At 40.4% G+C, this 16,717-nt stretch overlaps 2 non-coding genes across 2 annotated transcripts; both read left to right on the forward strand.

The window, feature by feature from the left end:
* The first annotated feature begins 776 nt into the window (after positions 1 to 776).
* Positions 777 to 869, forward strand: LOC145118171 (small nucleolar RNA snoR20a). The gene has a single exon (XR_013713147.1). It is a non-coding gene; the product is annotated as a small nucleolar RNA snoR20a (small nucleolar RNA).
* An 85-nt stretch (positions 870 to 954) lies between these two features.
* On the forward strand, positions 955 to 1,037 carry LOC145118151 (small nucleolar RNA R38). The gene has a single exon (XR_013713128.1). It is a non-coding gene; the product is annotated as a small nucleolar RNA R38 (small nucleolar RNA).
* The last annotated feature ends 15,680 nt before the right edge of the window (positions 1,038 to 16,717 follow it).

The following is a 16,717-nucleotide window of genomic DNA, read 5'->3' on the forward strand; positions in this document are numbered from 1 at the left end:
ATATTAAAGTAAAATAGTCATTTTGTGTTTGGTAGGGACTAAACGCGTAAGAAAAATACGTTTGACGGACCTTCCGAGTTAAAAAAAAGTCTTGGGGACCAAACACGCAAATTACCCTAAACCACAGGGACCGTTCGTGTAATTTACCCAACTATTTATTAAATTGATCATATTTAATTATATTTTCAAATTATCAGAAAATAATCCAAATTTTGCAAATAATGATCGTAAATTCATGAAATTATGTTTTCCGATACGATAAAACTTATAACATCAACTTCAAGATCTTGATTTATTTAAACTGATTCTAATATTTTTTTCACAAAGTTAAAGAAAATCTACAAAACTAAAATAAATATTCCTTAAAACTATTAATCGGTTATGGATTGGACTTTTTAAGTGTGAAATACTTATGTAGTTATATTCTAATGGAAGCCCAAAGCTTCACTGGGCTTAGTGAGCATTGATCAATCTCCAGCACTGCGCAACGCAAATCGGCAAGTTATAAAATGAGCATTCATAACCCTAAAAAATCAATCCATCTCGCATCTACCCTTTTCAGTCTAAGATAGTCTTCCTTTTTGTTCATATTCCGTTGGTCATCTAATCAACATTTGTTGATTTCTTTAAAAACTGTGTTGTTTCTCAATTTGTTCTCTATCGATTTTATTTTTCTTTTTTCTACTCTCTAATCCGTTTCCGGAACATTCGTGTTATTTCGTTTTGATATTCTAAATGATGTGCACAATAGAAATATCGATTTTCATTTGTTTATGGCCATTGATGACAGTTTATAATTATGGTTTACTGAAAGCTAGTTTTTACATTAGCTAAATTGTTGAAAATTATGAACTAGGACGGTCTGAGGCTATTTTCATTGTTCTTCAATTTTTTTTTTTATCAAATGCTCAATTTAATTGATTTGATTGAGATATTGATTGTTAATGGTAAGTGGATTTTGAATGATGAGATCATATATTTACACAGTTATCCCTGTCTGATAACATCTTGATGAAATTTTGTGATCTGACAATATACCACTTTTTTTTTTTTTTTTTTCATAATCTTCTGATTCTTGATGTATATCATCATTTCTATAGTTTGATTCGAAATATGCGCGAGAGTTAGCTTTTTTATTGGTAAATTTGGTTAAGGGTATACATGTTACACAATACTACAATTAATGAGTAGACATCTGATTCTTTTTGTTGGATGTATATCTTTTTTTATGAAGATTGGCATTGTTATAAGAGAATCTGATGTCTATTCGTTTGTTGTGGGTATATATGTGTCTGCATTTACAATGTTTTGTTTTTGTTCTTTTGGCATCGTCATAGACAATTCCAAAGTTGGCTATTGATAAGATTCTTGAGATTGAATTTATGTCTCTTCCATATTTTGTTTACCTTTATCTTTAGTAGCATGTATAGTCATTAGATTTACATTCTGCATTGGCTCATTATCTAACGTCTTTGTATTTAAGAATTACTTGAAGTGGAGTGTAGGTGTGAAGAGGTTAATTCATTGGAGCTCTAATTATTTGTCAAAGGACTGTTTCTGGAAGCTATTGGTTGAATCTTTAGGTTCCGTCGTTAACATTATTCGTTCTTATTTTGTTTAGCTATATAAACTTTTTTGTTAGTCGCCCTTCTATTCAAAGCTTTTCTTTATATCTTGAAATTTCTAAATTGTATTTTTTGTAATCGTTTCGGTAAGAGTGTTGGTTTTTCTGTTTTAATTTTTCTGTTGAATGAGGAAAAAGTAAGTTTGAATTAAATCAACCACAATATAGATCGTATTTGGTTATTTGTGTTATTAACCGACCACCCATTGTAATTATTTAATGTGCGTTTATTTTGACCAGCCAAGATTATCTATAAAAAACATAGCACTCCCAACATATCTATACACTTATTCGGTCATCGATGTTGGAACATATCACTCTCTTTCATAGAGGAGGATCGGATGAAGTAAATAATGGATGTGTCAAAGCATAAGAATGCTAGATGCCAAAAGCAATTTCTATTAAGTTATAACAAAACAACGTATTTCCTCTACAAGTTTGATCGGATGAAGAAAATAATGGATGTGTCAAAGCATAAGAATGCTAGATGCCAAAAGCAATTTCTATTAAGTTATAACAAAACAACGTATTTCCTCTACAAGTTTGAGGGTTAAGTGTCGGCTGTGATATATGTACTGTGATGAGCATTATAAAAATTGGTTTAGGTGGTCGATTAATGGGAATCGTGTAGGGGCCGAGACACCTAATTAAAAATCGGCCAAAAAACTCAGTAAAAATCAGCTCCATTTGGTCAAAATCGGAAAAATTCGGAATCGGTCAACATCGGAAAAGATTGAAAAAAATCGGAAATTTTGACCGAATACTCGCAAGCGCTAATCAGATGTCTTGGGATCGCCTAACAATTTTTGCAACATTGGTTGTGATATATGTGAAATTCATAAGTAAGTTTATGAATAGATTTGTGATATATGTGAAATTCATAAGTGAATTATGAATAGACTAGCCGTTTACCCGCGCCAAGCGACGGGTGTGAATAGTTTTTCAGAAATTAGTTTCTAAAAACGATTACTTCTTTCTCGCAAATAGTTTATGACATCGAAACAGTTACTAATAAAAATCATGTAAACAGTTACCATTAGTTTCTTTCATAAAAATGTCATATTTCAGCATATACACAACCTGGTAATATACACAAAAATCAACTTTGTAACTATATGTAACACCGTTTAATAATAGTTTTTTTATTACTTTTTGTAGTGGTAGACTTATTTACAAATACTAACATGGCCGTTCAAAAAAAAAAATACATATGAAGTTATATTAACTAAAATTACAATGCATTTTTTCACAAATTTTTAAAAACAATTGTTAAATAAGAAAATAAGTTATGTAGGTCACAACAAAATTGATAACCATATCATTGACCTCCAAACAACAAAATTGATAACCATATCATTGACCTCCAAACAACAAAATTGATAACGTTATCATTGACCTCCAAACTTTAAGTGCACAATTTAAACATTGAATTTAATAAATGTACTTATATTTTTTGGATGCATTTCGAGGAGATAAATGGCAACTTCACTGAATTAACCACAAAAAAAAAATAAGAATTTTACATATTTAATTTCCAAATGTACCAAAATAATTAAGCTTCAACAGCTGATGCAAAGTTGCAATTAAGTGAACCAGATTATAGCTCATACTCCTGGTACTTGGGATTTTTTTGCATCTGTTTTATCACCCAACTTCAAGAATACCACCCTTATACACCACCAACACCCACCGCAACCATCTCCGACCATGCCTTCCCTACCAGGAAACACACCTGCTCAAGCACCACCATTCCAGCATCATTAAATTCCTACAACCATCACCACCTTATACAACCAACAACACTACCTCCTATCACCATCACCAAGCATCTCTATCGAGAGTCGAGACCCGCTCCTAGCCGGAACACCACCCACGTCGCACCATCACAAACCACCATAGCCGACTGGTTACAGATTACACCACCTTCCACCATCTTCCATCATCACCATTAAAACCAACTTAAAAAATCGAGAACAAACCACCAAAAACCACCTGCAAGTTCGAACCAATAAGAATAAAAAGAAGAGAAAGGTTGTCGATTTCTTGTCTGCAGAGGAAAACAAAAGGAAATAGTAAAAATGAAACTAGTTTTGTGAGCCAAAGATAAATGTCATGTCATTGTTTTTTTTCTTTAATTAGTGTTTACCAGCAACAGCACCCACCATTCTTAAGACTTACACAACACCAATAGAAACCCAAACCAAGTATACCCCATATAGATGTAAACGACATCCAAGGGCATAATGGTCATTACTCCAGATAAAAAATAGAAACCAAATAACACACCATGTTGTCAGGGTGTAACCACTCACCTACTTTCCTCGGTACTTTTTATTGCTACTAATAAAGTAGATATAACAGAACCCACAAAACATGGTCTGTACCAATTCGTCTGTCCACTCGTCTGGATTCACTGATAATATCTATGCCAACAACTTTATAATTAACCAAATAACAAAAAACTGATCCAAATCACCATTGGTTCCTACGGTTCCAAAAATCCAAATCATATCTGAAATCAAAAACGTAAAACTAAATGGGGCGAAGCTTCAAGTTGTTGCTCTTTTATTTCCATTTAAAAATCATATTTCAAGTTGTTGCTCTTTGATCCAACGCCCCTGTGATTCTTCCTTTTCAAGTTACCCCCAATGAATAACATCTTTTTAGTCCTCTAATAATTATTACCAATGAAAAAATCTTAATTTGATCAACTTGGTACCCTGCAAGGCTAAGGAAAAAGGAAATTTTAATTTTTTTTAATCTTTGTATGATTGCATAAAAACATGTTTAAGGGACCAGTCAAGTTGATTCCCAATGTTTCTTCATTTGTCTCATCAACACAAGTTCAAAAGATTAACATTTGAATTAACAGTTATTCAAACATTCTATTGTACGCCCTCGTTTGGTAAATTTAAAAAAAAAAAAAAAAAAAGTGACTGTGTGTCTCCTAGTTTGGTACATATATCCCTCCATTAAATTTAAAAAGATAAGAAATGATTTCATGGTTATTCAAACAAGGAACACATGGTTTCGCTTTATATATCTGCATCATAAACATGACATTTTTCAAGTTGATATAAGAACTTACATAATCATCTATTCATGTTCTTGCTTGAAGTAACCTATAGCCCTTTTAGTTTCAAAAACTAAAGAATCAAAAACAAAAACCTTGAATTTAGATGTTTTAATCAAAACAAATATGAATTAGTTTAGGCAGAGGAAATAATAACCTTCCTTTCATGTTTCCTCTTCGACCAAAAACAATGGCTAAGAGGTGTTTTTGAATGATTTGATTGCATTGGAGAGAGAATCATTCCCAGGGTATAGATTGTCGTGACTGGGGATCAAAGAATTGCAGAACATGACTGTAAGTATACTGGTAAATGGATTTGGTAGTGAAATGTACCTGCAATTAAAGATTTTAGGGCAAAATTGATAAGGAAAATGGTTTAAATGACAACATAGATGACGAAATAAAGGAAGAAACATGCTTGGTTTCAAAGAGAATGAGAGAAGAAGAAAAGAATGAAGCGGTTGCAAGTGGTGACCGGAGATGATGACCGACAACCACTGATAGCGAATCTGAATAAAGCCACAATACAAGTTTTATTGGCAGTGTTCTATAGTTGTGTGAACGTTTGCTTCAAACGGTTGCATTTGTTAAGAAAGGCCATGGTTGTGGCGGCTTAGAGTTTGTAGAGAAGAAGACGACGATTGGCGGTGGCTATGTTGGTGTTCGACAACAGTGAGAGTGATGACGGTGGCTTGTGTGCTAGATGGTGGTGGGGGAGAAGCGACCAGATTCTGCATAAGTGCAATGACCTAGGGTTTTCCAGAGGGTTTGAAATATTTGTTCCGTAACTTGGGGATGTTTTCAAATGCGAGTTTAGAGAGCATTTTTAATTATTTGGGGGTTATATCCGTAAAACAAGCGATAATTATATGGATTCATTTACAAGCATAATAGGATTGTACATGGTTTAATAGAAATTGTACCTCTTAAATTTCAAGAAATATCCAATATGCTTAATAATATAGTAAAGATTTGTGATATATGTGAAGATTAGTGTGTGTCGCCTTTCCAATAAAATAAATATAATGAATAAAATAAAGGGAAATCTCCGGAAAAGTCCCAATATTTACGGAAAAGTTACACTTTAATCCCAAGATTTTTTTTTGAACAAAAAAGTCCTGAAAACCGGCAAAATTTTGCAGTTTGACCCTTTTTGACCGGTTGAAACCGATACCAAATTAATTTGGGACTATTTCGTAAACTAACCCAAAATATTGGGACTTTTCTGTAACCCAAAAATATTAGAACTTTTCTGTAAACAAAAATATTATGACTTTTCTGCAAACAAAACCCTTATTATTATTATTATTATTATTATTATTATTATTATTATTATTATTATTATTATTATTATTATTAAAAATATAAATAAGAATACTATTTTTTGAACTTGTATTATTAATGTTGTTAATAAAACATATAAATGCATTTAAATGAAAAAATAATAACATTGCTTAACGGTGGAGGTGGAGGAGATGGTGATGCTTTTAGCATTGAAATCATATGAATTTTTGTTTGTATATTTTTACCTTATATATGGTCATTTCACATTTGTTATTATTGTTTTCAATTCAGAATATTAATACTTAACAATTTAAAAGAAATTGCATATTTGTAAAATTGTTTATAAATAGTTTAAGGTAGAAGGATTTCTCAGTTTGCATATAAAATTGTTTAAGATAGAATGATTATTTTCCAAATCCAACAGATTCACTACAAACATCTACATAGATAGGTAGCCCATATCAAAATTCAAAAGTATTAATTATAATATCTTGTTTAATTACAATATCTTGTTTAATAAAAAGTAATATGATATTGTAATTAATACTTCTGAATTTTGATATGGGCTACCTATCTATCTAGATGTTTGTAATGGATCTGTTAGATTTGGAAAGTAATCATTCTACCTTAAACAACTTTATATACAAACTGAGAAAATCCTTCTACCTTAAACAATTTTATAAACAAACTGAGAAATCCTTCTACCTTAAACTATTTATAAACAATTTTACAAATATGCAATTTCTTTTAAATTGTTAAGTATTAATATTCTGAATTGAAAACAATAATAACAAATGTGAAATGACCATATACAAAGTAAAAATATACAATCAGAAATTCATATGATTTCAATGCTAAAAGCATCACCATCTCCTCCACCTACACCTTTAAACAATGTCATTATTTTTTCATTTAAATGCATTTATATGTTTTATTAACAATATTAATAATACAAGTTCAAAAAATATTATTCTTATTTATATTTTTAATAATAATAATAATAATAATAATAATAATAATAAGGGTTTTCTTTGCAGAAAAGTCATAATATTTTTGTTTACAGAAAAGTCCTAATTTTTTGGGTTACAGAAAAGTTCCAATATTTTGGGTTAGTTTACGAAATAGTCACAAATTAACTTGGTACCGGTTTCAACCGGTCAAAAAGGATCAAACTGCAAATTTTTGCCGGTTTTCAGGACTTTTTTGTTCAAAAAAAAATCTTGGGACTAAAGTGTTATTTTTCCGTAAATATTGAGACTTTTCTGGAGATTAAAATAAATGCTTGTTATTGGTACCATACAAGAATAAAATGTTCATTACGATTGTCAAGCAGGAATAATGTAACAACGTAATTTTTCAAAACAATTTTTCATTTAAAAACATACATTCATTCACACGATAATCATAAAAACATAATGTATCCACTGTAACATAACAAAACATGTCCCAAGATCTCGATATCATAAACTCCATAAGTGTGTACGGATCATGCCGACGCCTTCCCGCGATCCTCGCTAGTACCTGAAACACATCACACAACAATTGTAAGCATAAACGCTTAGTGAGTTCCCCAAAATACCACATAGCCCACATACGCCTTTCCAGGCCACAACTCTGTAGGATCTTCCGATCCATGTGTCTCAGGGGACTTCCGTCCCAAATTCCGGTAGACCTTCCGGTCCGTACCCTCTTGACCTTCCGGCCCATATCATCTCGACCTTCCGGTCCTTACCATACGTAACATACATAGCACATACATACATATCATCTTGACCTTCCGGTCCTTATCATTCATAGCATACATAACACATACATATCACATAACCACATATAGCACATAACCGCATATAGCACATACATCATAGCATACAAGACCTTCCGATCACACATAGGTACCCTTCCAGGTACAGTATAGTGAGAAGACTCACCTCAGTGAAGTCGGATAACCTCTCGTGCTCAACGTCCCGACTTAGCCTCCTCCTATTATTCAAATAACATTCCCGATCAATACTCTCTCATGATCTCATCTCTACAGACTGGGTAGAAGGCCATTATACCCTTCCCTGAACTCTCCTGAATCAGCCTTGACCAGAACCCTAAGGTCAACGAAAGTCAACGATCAACTTTGACCCGACTCGCCGAGTGCACTAGGGTGACTCGGCGAGTACACGCCTGCCCTCTACGCCCCTGGTCCTCCCTTGACTCGCTGAGTCAACCTTATACTCCACGGGTCGTCACAGGTCGCGAGTCGCGGGGCAACCCGACTCGACTCGTCGAGTCTGCTCATGGACTCGGCGAGTTCATTCCATGCTCACACTCAAATGACCTTCTGAGGTCAGATCTGTTCCTCTAATCCATAGATCTAACCTTCCCAAGCTCAATAAACACGTAAAGGTTCGAACTTGATACTCATGCAACGCCCAAATGACTCTACTTGATGATTTAGCCCCAAATACAACATCCTAAGTCCATTTCTTTCCTATCTCATCATAAAGCAAGATGGATAAGGTTCTCTGGACCACTATGGGTCCAAATCTGAAGCCTAAACATGATAAGGGACCATATCTCCAACAAATCATCCCAATAAAGGGTATAGAAAACCCTAAATCCATGGATTCTTTAACAAAACAGAAAGAGGATCGATATGCTACCTCAAAGATGATGCCCTTTGCTTGAAAACCACAGATGTGCAACCTCCTTGGCCTCCTCTAAGCTGGAATCAACTTCTTCTAGCAAAACCAACCCACAAAGGTCCAATAATGGCTTCTTCTCTCTCTCAAACGCTCAAGCACTATTAGGGTTTCTCTCAAGGGTCTGGTAGCCGCAAATGGTGGCTATAAGGGTCCTTAAATAGGTCCCAAACCCGAGGAATTAGGGTTTCATTAAACAGCGTGGACTCGCCGAGTCCTTCATTAAATCAGGCCAACACATCGCGATCCAACTCGGCGAGTCTGGGCGCCTACTCGCTGGATCCCCCCTCTAAAACTCAATATAAAATACTTAAAATAGGATACCTGGGAATCCGGATGTTACAATTCTCCCCCACTAGGATCAGACTTCGCCCGGGAAGTCCTGCTCGACAAACAACTCCGGATGTTGCTCCCGCATCTCCATCTCTGGCTCCCAGGTCAGCTAGGACCCCTTCCGATGTTGCCACTGGACCTGCACCAGTAACACCTCCTTGTTCCTCAGAACCTTGATCTTCCGATCCCGGATCGCGATTGGCCTCTCCGCATAATTCAGGCTCGCATCCACCTGAATATCCTCCAGTGGTACCATCGCCGACTCGTCGGCTATACACTTCCTCAACTGGGACACGTGGAAGGTATCATGAATCTGGCTCAACTCCGCAGGTAGCTCTAACCGATATGCTACCTTGCCAACCCTCGCGGTCACCCTGAATGGACCGATGTACCGGGGCCCCAGCTTGCCCCTCTTCCTGAATCGGATCACTCCTTTCCAAGGAGATACTTTCAGGAGTACGAAGTCTCCCACCTGGAACTCCAGCTCGGATCGTCACCGATCCGCATAACTCTTCTGACGACTCTGAGCCGTCAGTAACCTCTGTATAACGTGCTGTATCTGCTCTGTCGTCTGAAGCACTATCTCAGTGCTACCCATCACGCGCTGCCCTATCTCTCCCCAACAAATGGGAGTCTGACACCTCCTCCCATACAACAATTCGAAGGGAGGCATGCCAATACTAGAATGGTGGCTGTTGTTGTAGGAGAACTCAGCCAACGGCAAGTACGTGTCCCAACTTCCCCCGAAGTCCAACACACATGCTTGAAGCATGTCCTCGAGCGTCTGAATCGTCCGCTCACTCTGCCCGTCCGTCTGTGGGTGGTAGGCGGTACTGAAATGCAATCTCGTACCCAACTCCTCGTGGAACTTCTTCCAGAACCTGGAAGTGAAACGTACATCTCGATCAGACACAATCGAGATCGGTACTCAATGACGCGATACCACCTCTCTCACATACAACTCTGCCAACCTCTCAGCAGAAGAGCTCTCATTGATAGCAAGAAAATGCGCGCTCTTCGTCAGCCGGTCGACGATCACCCAAATTGCATCGACACCCCTTGCGGTCCTTGGCAATTTGGTGATGAAATCCATGGAAATCTGTTCCCACTTCCACTGGGGAACCTCAAGCGGCTGCAACTTGCCATGCGGACGCTGGTGCTCGGCCTTAACCCTGCGACAGGTCAAGCACCTCTCAACAAACCACGCGACATCCCTCTTCATACAGGGCCACCAATAATATTTCTTCAGGTCCAAATACATCTTCGTGTCCCCGGGATGGATTGAGAACCTCAATCTATGCGCCTCCTCCATCAGAATGGTACGTGCCTCGCCTGCATGCGGCACCCAAATCCGACCCTGAAAGGTCATCAGCCCTCGACTATCGGTAACGAACTCGGGCACCTGCCCGATCACCCGCTCCCTCTTGCGGTTCTCCGGTAACACGGCCTCTGCCTGGGCCTCCCGAATGGTGTCCAACACCGGGGTCATCACTGACAACCTCATACAAGTGCCTCGAATCGGGGCACTCTCCGCCCTATGGCTCAGCGCATCGGCTACCACATTAGCTTTGCCCGGGTGGTACAGGATCTCACAATCATAATCCTTTACCACATCCAACCATCTTCTCTGACGCATGTTCATATTGGGCTGATCCATCAAATACTTCAAGCTCTTGTGGTCCGTGTATATGGTACACCGAACCCCATACAAATAGTGACGCCAGATCTTGAGGGCGAACACCACGGCCCCCAACTCCAGATCGTGGGTGGGATTCCTCGTCTCATGAGGCTTCAACTGCCTCGATGCATACGCTATCACATGCCCTCTCTGCATAAGCACAACACCCAACCCCGATATCGATGCGTCATAATACACCGCAAAATCCTCCATCCCTTCCGGGAGGGCTAACACAGGGGCTTCGCATAACTTCTGGCGAAGTGTCTCAAACGAGGTCTGCTGCTCCGGACCCCACGAAAAAGCAACACCCTTCCGGGTCAACCTGGTGAGAGGCACGACAATCTTGGAGAAATCTCGGATAAATCTCCGATAGTAGCCGGCCAATCCCAGAAAACTCCTGATCTCCGTGGGAGATCTCGGCACCTCCCAACTCATAACCGCCTCAATCTTGGCCGAATCGACCAAAATCCCATCCTGGTTGACGAGATGCCCCAAGAACTGGACCTCCCGTAACCAAAACTCGCACTTGGAGAATTTGGCATAAAGCCTTTCCATCCTCAATACCCCGAGAATCTCTCTTAGATGCTCCTCGTGCTGTTCTCTAGACCTCAAATACACCAGTATATCGTCGATGAACACGATCACCGAACGATCCAACATCGGTCTACACACCCTGTTCATGAGATCCATGAACGCTGCTGGTGCATTGGTGAGCCCGAAAGGCATCACCACGAACTCGTAATGCCCATAACGAGTCCTGAACGCCGTCTTCTGGATATCCTCATCACGCACTCTCATCTGATGATATCCAGACCTCAGATCGATCTTGGAGAACCAAGATGCTCCCTGCAACTGATCGAACAAATCGTCGATCCTCGGTAATGGATAACGGTTCTTGACCGTCAACTTGTTCAACTCTCGGTAATCAATACACATCCGGTGTGAACCATCCTTTTTCTTGACAAAAAGGATCGGCGCTCCCCATGGCGAGCTACTCGGTCGAATAAACCCCTTCCCCAGCAGCTCCTGAAGCTGCGAGGATAACTCCTGCATCTCTGGCGGCGCAAGGCGATAAGACGCCTTGGCGATAGGCGCTGCCCCCGGAACCAAATCAATGCGGAACTCTACCTGCCTCGGGAAAAACATCCGGGAATTCGTGCACTATCGGAACGTCATCCACCGAACTCGGCCTCCCAGCGGCCTCTCGTGTGTCCATCACATAGGCTACAAACCCGCTGCAGCCCTGCTGTAAACTCTGTCTCGCTCTGGCAGCCGAACAGAACGCTGACCCACATCGGGTACCCTCGCCGTACACCGTAAGTACTCCCCCACTAGGGTCTCGTATCGTCACCAACTGTCGCTCGCAGTCTATCACAGCCCCAAATCGGCTCAACCAATCCATGCCCACTATGACACACACGTCCCCCATCGCTATCGGGACCAGATCTATCGGGAACTCAACACCGAAGATCTCGAGTACACATCCTCGTATCACCTCCGTAGCATACACCGCTCGCTCGTCAGCTATCGAAACTCGCAGAGGTCGACTCAACGCCTCTCGCCCGCTACTGATGTGCCGACTAAACGCTATCGACACAAACGATCGACTCGCACCCGAGTCAAATAACACTAAGGCAGGTACAGAACTCACAAGAAAATTACCTACACATATCATCATATAAGCACAATATCTCAACGTAACATAAATAAATAAGGAATACATACCAGCCACAACATCGGGCGTTGCGCGGACCTCCTCCGCTGTCAACTGGAAAGCTCTCCCACGAGCCTTCGGTGCCTCGGCCTTCACTGGCCGAACCTCGGTAACCCTAGTAGCAGGGGCAGATCTCTGTGCTGATCCCTGATGTAACTGCGGGCACTCGGCCTTCCGATGGCTAGTTTGGTTGCAATGAAAGAAAACCATAAATCCCTTGGGGCAATCCTTGGCGATATGCCTCTCCTTGCCACATTTGTAGCAAGCACCCGATCGACAGACCCCATCATGTCCCTTGCCGCACTTTCCGCAAGTGCGGCCCTTCTGGCCTCCAGATCTCGTATCAGCGGACTTGGCCCGCTTGGCTGCCGGTTGAGACTGTGCCGGCCGCCGATCGATCCTCTGAGACTCGGCCTCCTCCCTAGCCTGAGTCTCCAATTCAATCTCCCTCTTCCGGGCATTTGCCTGAAGCTCAACAAATGTCCGGTAAGTCGAGTTCGACACGAACTCCCGTATATCCCTCCTCAAAACACCCAAATACCGGCTCATACGTGCCTGCTCAGTAGACACCTGCTCATGGCAGAACACCGCCCTCTCATGAAACTTCCTCGTAACCACAGTAACCGAATCAGTACCCTGCTTGAGGGTCAAGAACTCTTGTACCAACCGTTCCCTCTCCACCGGGGGAACATACTCGTCTCTGAACATGGTGGTGAACCTCTCCCAGGTCACCGCTGAAATCTCTGCAAGAGTGAAGCTCGTCGTCACGAACTTCCACCAGTCCTTCACTCCCAAGCGAAGCTGGTTCAATGCGAACCGTACCCTCAGATGCTCAGGACATGAACACGTGTAGAAGCATCCCTCGATATCAGCAATCCATCTCATCGCAGCGATCGGATCCTGCATCCCATCAAACTCTGGTGGCTTCGTGTTGCTGAACTCTCGAAGCAACAACGAGTCACCTCCCTGAGGTCTGGCAGCAGCCACAGCTGCAGTAGCTGCAGCAGCAGCAGCCTCTGTCACCGCGGCGTACCGCTCATGGAAAGTCTCAATCAGTGTGGTCTTGATAGACCCAAACATCTCCGGAATCTCGGCCCTGATCGCCGCCGCCACCTCATCCTGGATCATCTGACGAAGCTCCTCGTCACTCACGCCGCTCGACTCAGGTATGTGGCGTGTTCCAACCATGATGTCTCTGAAATACAACATAAGAATATCAGAGACTCGCTCGAGCATACTTGCACTCGATAACTCAACCCTACTTGTTCCTTGGTACCCAATGGATTCTTACTTAAAGTGCGCACTGCTCCGGTGTCTTCAGTAGTACGGGCCCTATACTACCGTCCACACCGCATCAGTATTCACCCTAAGTCCTCCTCCTTGGATCCCAAATCACAAGTACTCTATATCTCACTGGCATAGGCTACCCTTCGGTAGACCTCTCATCAGCCCCTCACTGCTACCTACTCGCTCTCAAGCATCACATAGCAGCAAAATCCTTCCTAGGCTAAGGCATCACAAAATCAGGCCACTCTAGTCCTAATATGAATACCTAGCCAACTCTAGCATGCATATCATATCATAACATGTCTCATAACACATAATGTAAGGGTATTTTGGGAAATCACCATTCGGCCGCTGGTTGATCGTACACACTGCTTCCTTCTGCCTTTCTCAAAATCTTTTACTCTTTTAGAAAAATTGTTTATTTTATGAAAAACTTCCTTAATTCCTCAGTTTGAGTTCAGATTCATCCGAAGATGCACCCGAATCCCTCAAACCAAGGCTCTGATACCAACTTGTAACAACGTAATTTTTCAAAACAATTTTTCATTTAAAAACATACATTCATTCACACGATAATCATAAAAACATAATGTATCCACTGTAACATAACAAAACATGTCCCAAGATCTCGATATCATAAACTCCATAAGTGTGTACGGATCATGTCGGCGCCTTCCCGCGATCCTCGCTAGTACCTGAAACACATCACACAACAACTGTAAGCATAAACGCTTAGTGAGTTCCCCAAAATACCACATAGCCAACATACGCCTTTCCAGGCCACAACTCTGTAGGATCTTCTGATCCATGTGTCTCAGGGGACTTCCGTCCCAAATTCCGGTAGACCTTTCGGTCCGTACCCTCTTGACCTTCCGGCCCATATCATCTCGACCTTCCGGTCCTTACCATACGTAACATACATAGCACATACATACATATCATCTTGACCTTCCGGTCCTTATCATTCATAGCATACATAACACATACATATCACATAACCGCATATAGCACATACATTATAGCATACAAGACCTTCCGATCACACATAGGTACCCTTCCAGGTACAGTATAGTGAGAAGACTCACCTCAATGAGGTCGGATAACCTCTTGTGCTCAACGTCCCGACTTAGCCTCCTCCTATTATTCAAATAACATTCCCGATCAATACTCTCTCATGATCTCATCTCTACAGACTGGGTAGAAGGCCATTCTACCCTTCCCTGAACTCTCCTGAATCAGCCTTGACCAGAACCCTAAGGTCAACGAAAGTCAACGATCAACTTTGACCCGACTCGCCGAGTGCACTAGGGTGACTCGGCGAGTACACGCCTGCCATCTACGCCCCTGGTCCTCCCTTGACTCGCTGAGTCAACCTTATACTCCACGGGTCGTCACAGGTCGCGAGTCGCGGGGCAACCCGACTCGACTCGTCGAGTCTGCTCATGGACTCGGCGAGTTCATTCCATGCTCACACTCAAATGACCTTCTGAGTTCAGATCTGTTCCTCTAATCCATAGATCTAACCTTCCCAATCTCAATAAACACGTAAAGGTTCGAACTTGATACTCATGCAACGCCCAAATGACTCTACTTGATGATTTAGCCCCAAATACAACATCCTAAGTCCATTTCTTTCATATCTCATCATAAAGCAAGATGGATAAGGTTCTCTGGACCACTATGGGTCCAGATCTGAAGCCTAAACATGATAAGGGACCATATCTCCAACAAATCATCCCAATAAAGGGTATAGAAAACCCTAAATCCATGGATTCTTTAACAAAACAGAAAGAGGATTGATATGCTACCTCAAAGATGATGCCCTTTGCTTGAAAACCACAGATGTGCAACCTCCTTGGCCTCCTCTAAGCTGGAATCAACTTCTTCTAGCAAAACCAACCCACAAAGGTCCAATAATGGCTTCTTCTCTCTCTCAAACGCTCTAGCACTATTAGGGTTTCTCTCAAGGGTCTGGTAGCCGAAAATGGTGGCTATAAGGGTCCTTAAATAGGTCCCAAACCCGAGGAATTAGGGTTTCATTAAACAGCGTGGACTCGCCGAGTCCACGAATGGACTCGCCGAGTCCTTCATTAAATCAGGCCAACACATCGCGATCCAACTCGGCGAGTCTGGGCGCCTACTCGCCGAGTCCCCCCTCTAAAACTCAATATAAAATACTTAAAATAGGATATCTGGGAATCCGGATGTTACAAATAAGTTATTAAACATTTTAAATAGAGAGTACCGAACATGCCCTTAACGAATTGTACTCGTGGAATGCGGCAACACACAAATTGTCGTAAATCATATATGAAACTGGAGTATTAGATTGGAATAAGCATATTTAGAGTGTTAGTGGTACATCGATATCGATATAACTATAAGAGCCTTCCACAACAATAGTTTTATATATAGAGTGAGTTTCAATAGAGAACCGTAATTAACAAGGAACCAATGAACAATGAGTATCGGAAATCATAATTGATCAACGGCCAAGGAAATATATGTACATTTGTATATTGGACGCACACACACCAGATTATATCAAAAAATACACCTCCTTGCCAAAAAACTCGCCTCTTTTTTTCGTTTAAAATTTTTTTTAGACCACATTTTTTATCGAAAAAAAAAACGAATATACCTTTGTTCTCGATTTTTTGTCATCTTTCCATAGAGATCCATGTTGATATATAACAACGAACTTTTTTTTTCGAAAAAAACCCACTTCATTTTGTTAGTTTTTTCAATATTCAAGTTTATTTTTATAAAAAAAAAACTAATTATACCAAAAATATTAATTTTTTGTACTCTATTAATAAACATCAACACCGACTAAAAAAAAACTCGATCAGTGTAGATTCACACTGTGAATCTAAACTGTAAATATTTCAATTTTTAACATTCACAATGTGAAAAAGCTCGATATGCACATTGTGAATCTAACTTACAATTATACACACTGTGAATCTGAACAGGTTCACAATATAAATCTGAACTTATATATATATATATATATATATATATATATATATAT

Source organism: Lactuca virosa, chromosome 5, assembly GCF_052849685.1.
Source record: "Lactuca virosa cultivar CGN04683 chromosome 5, Lactuca_virosa_CGN04683_v6, whole genome shotgun sequence".
Classification (NCBI taxonomy): Eukaryota; Viridiplantae; Streptophyta; class Magnoliopsida; order Asterales; family Asteraceae; genus Lactuca; species Lactuca virosa.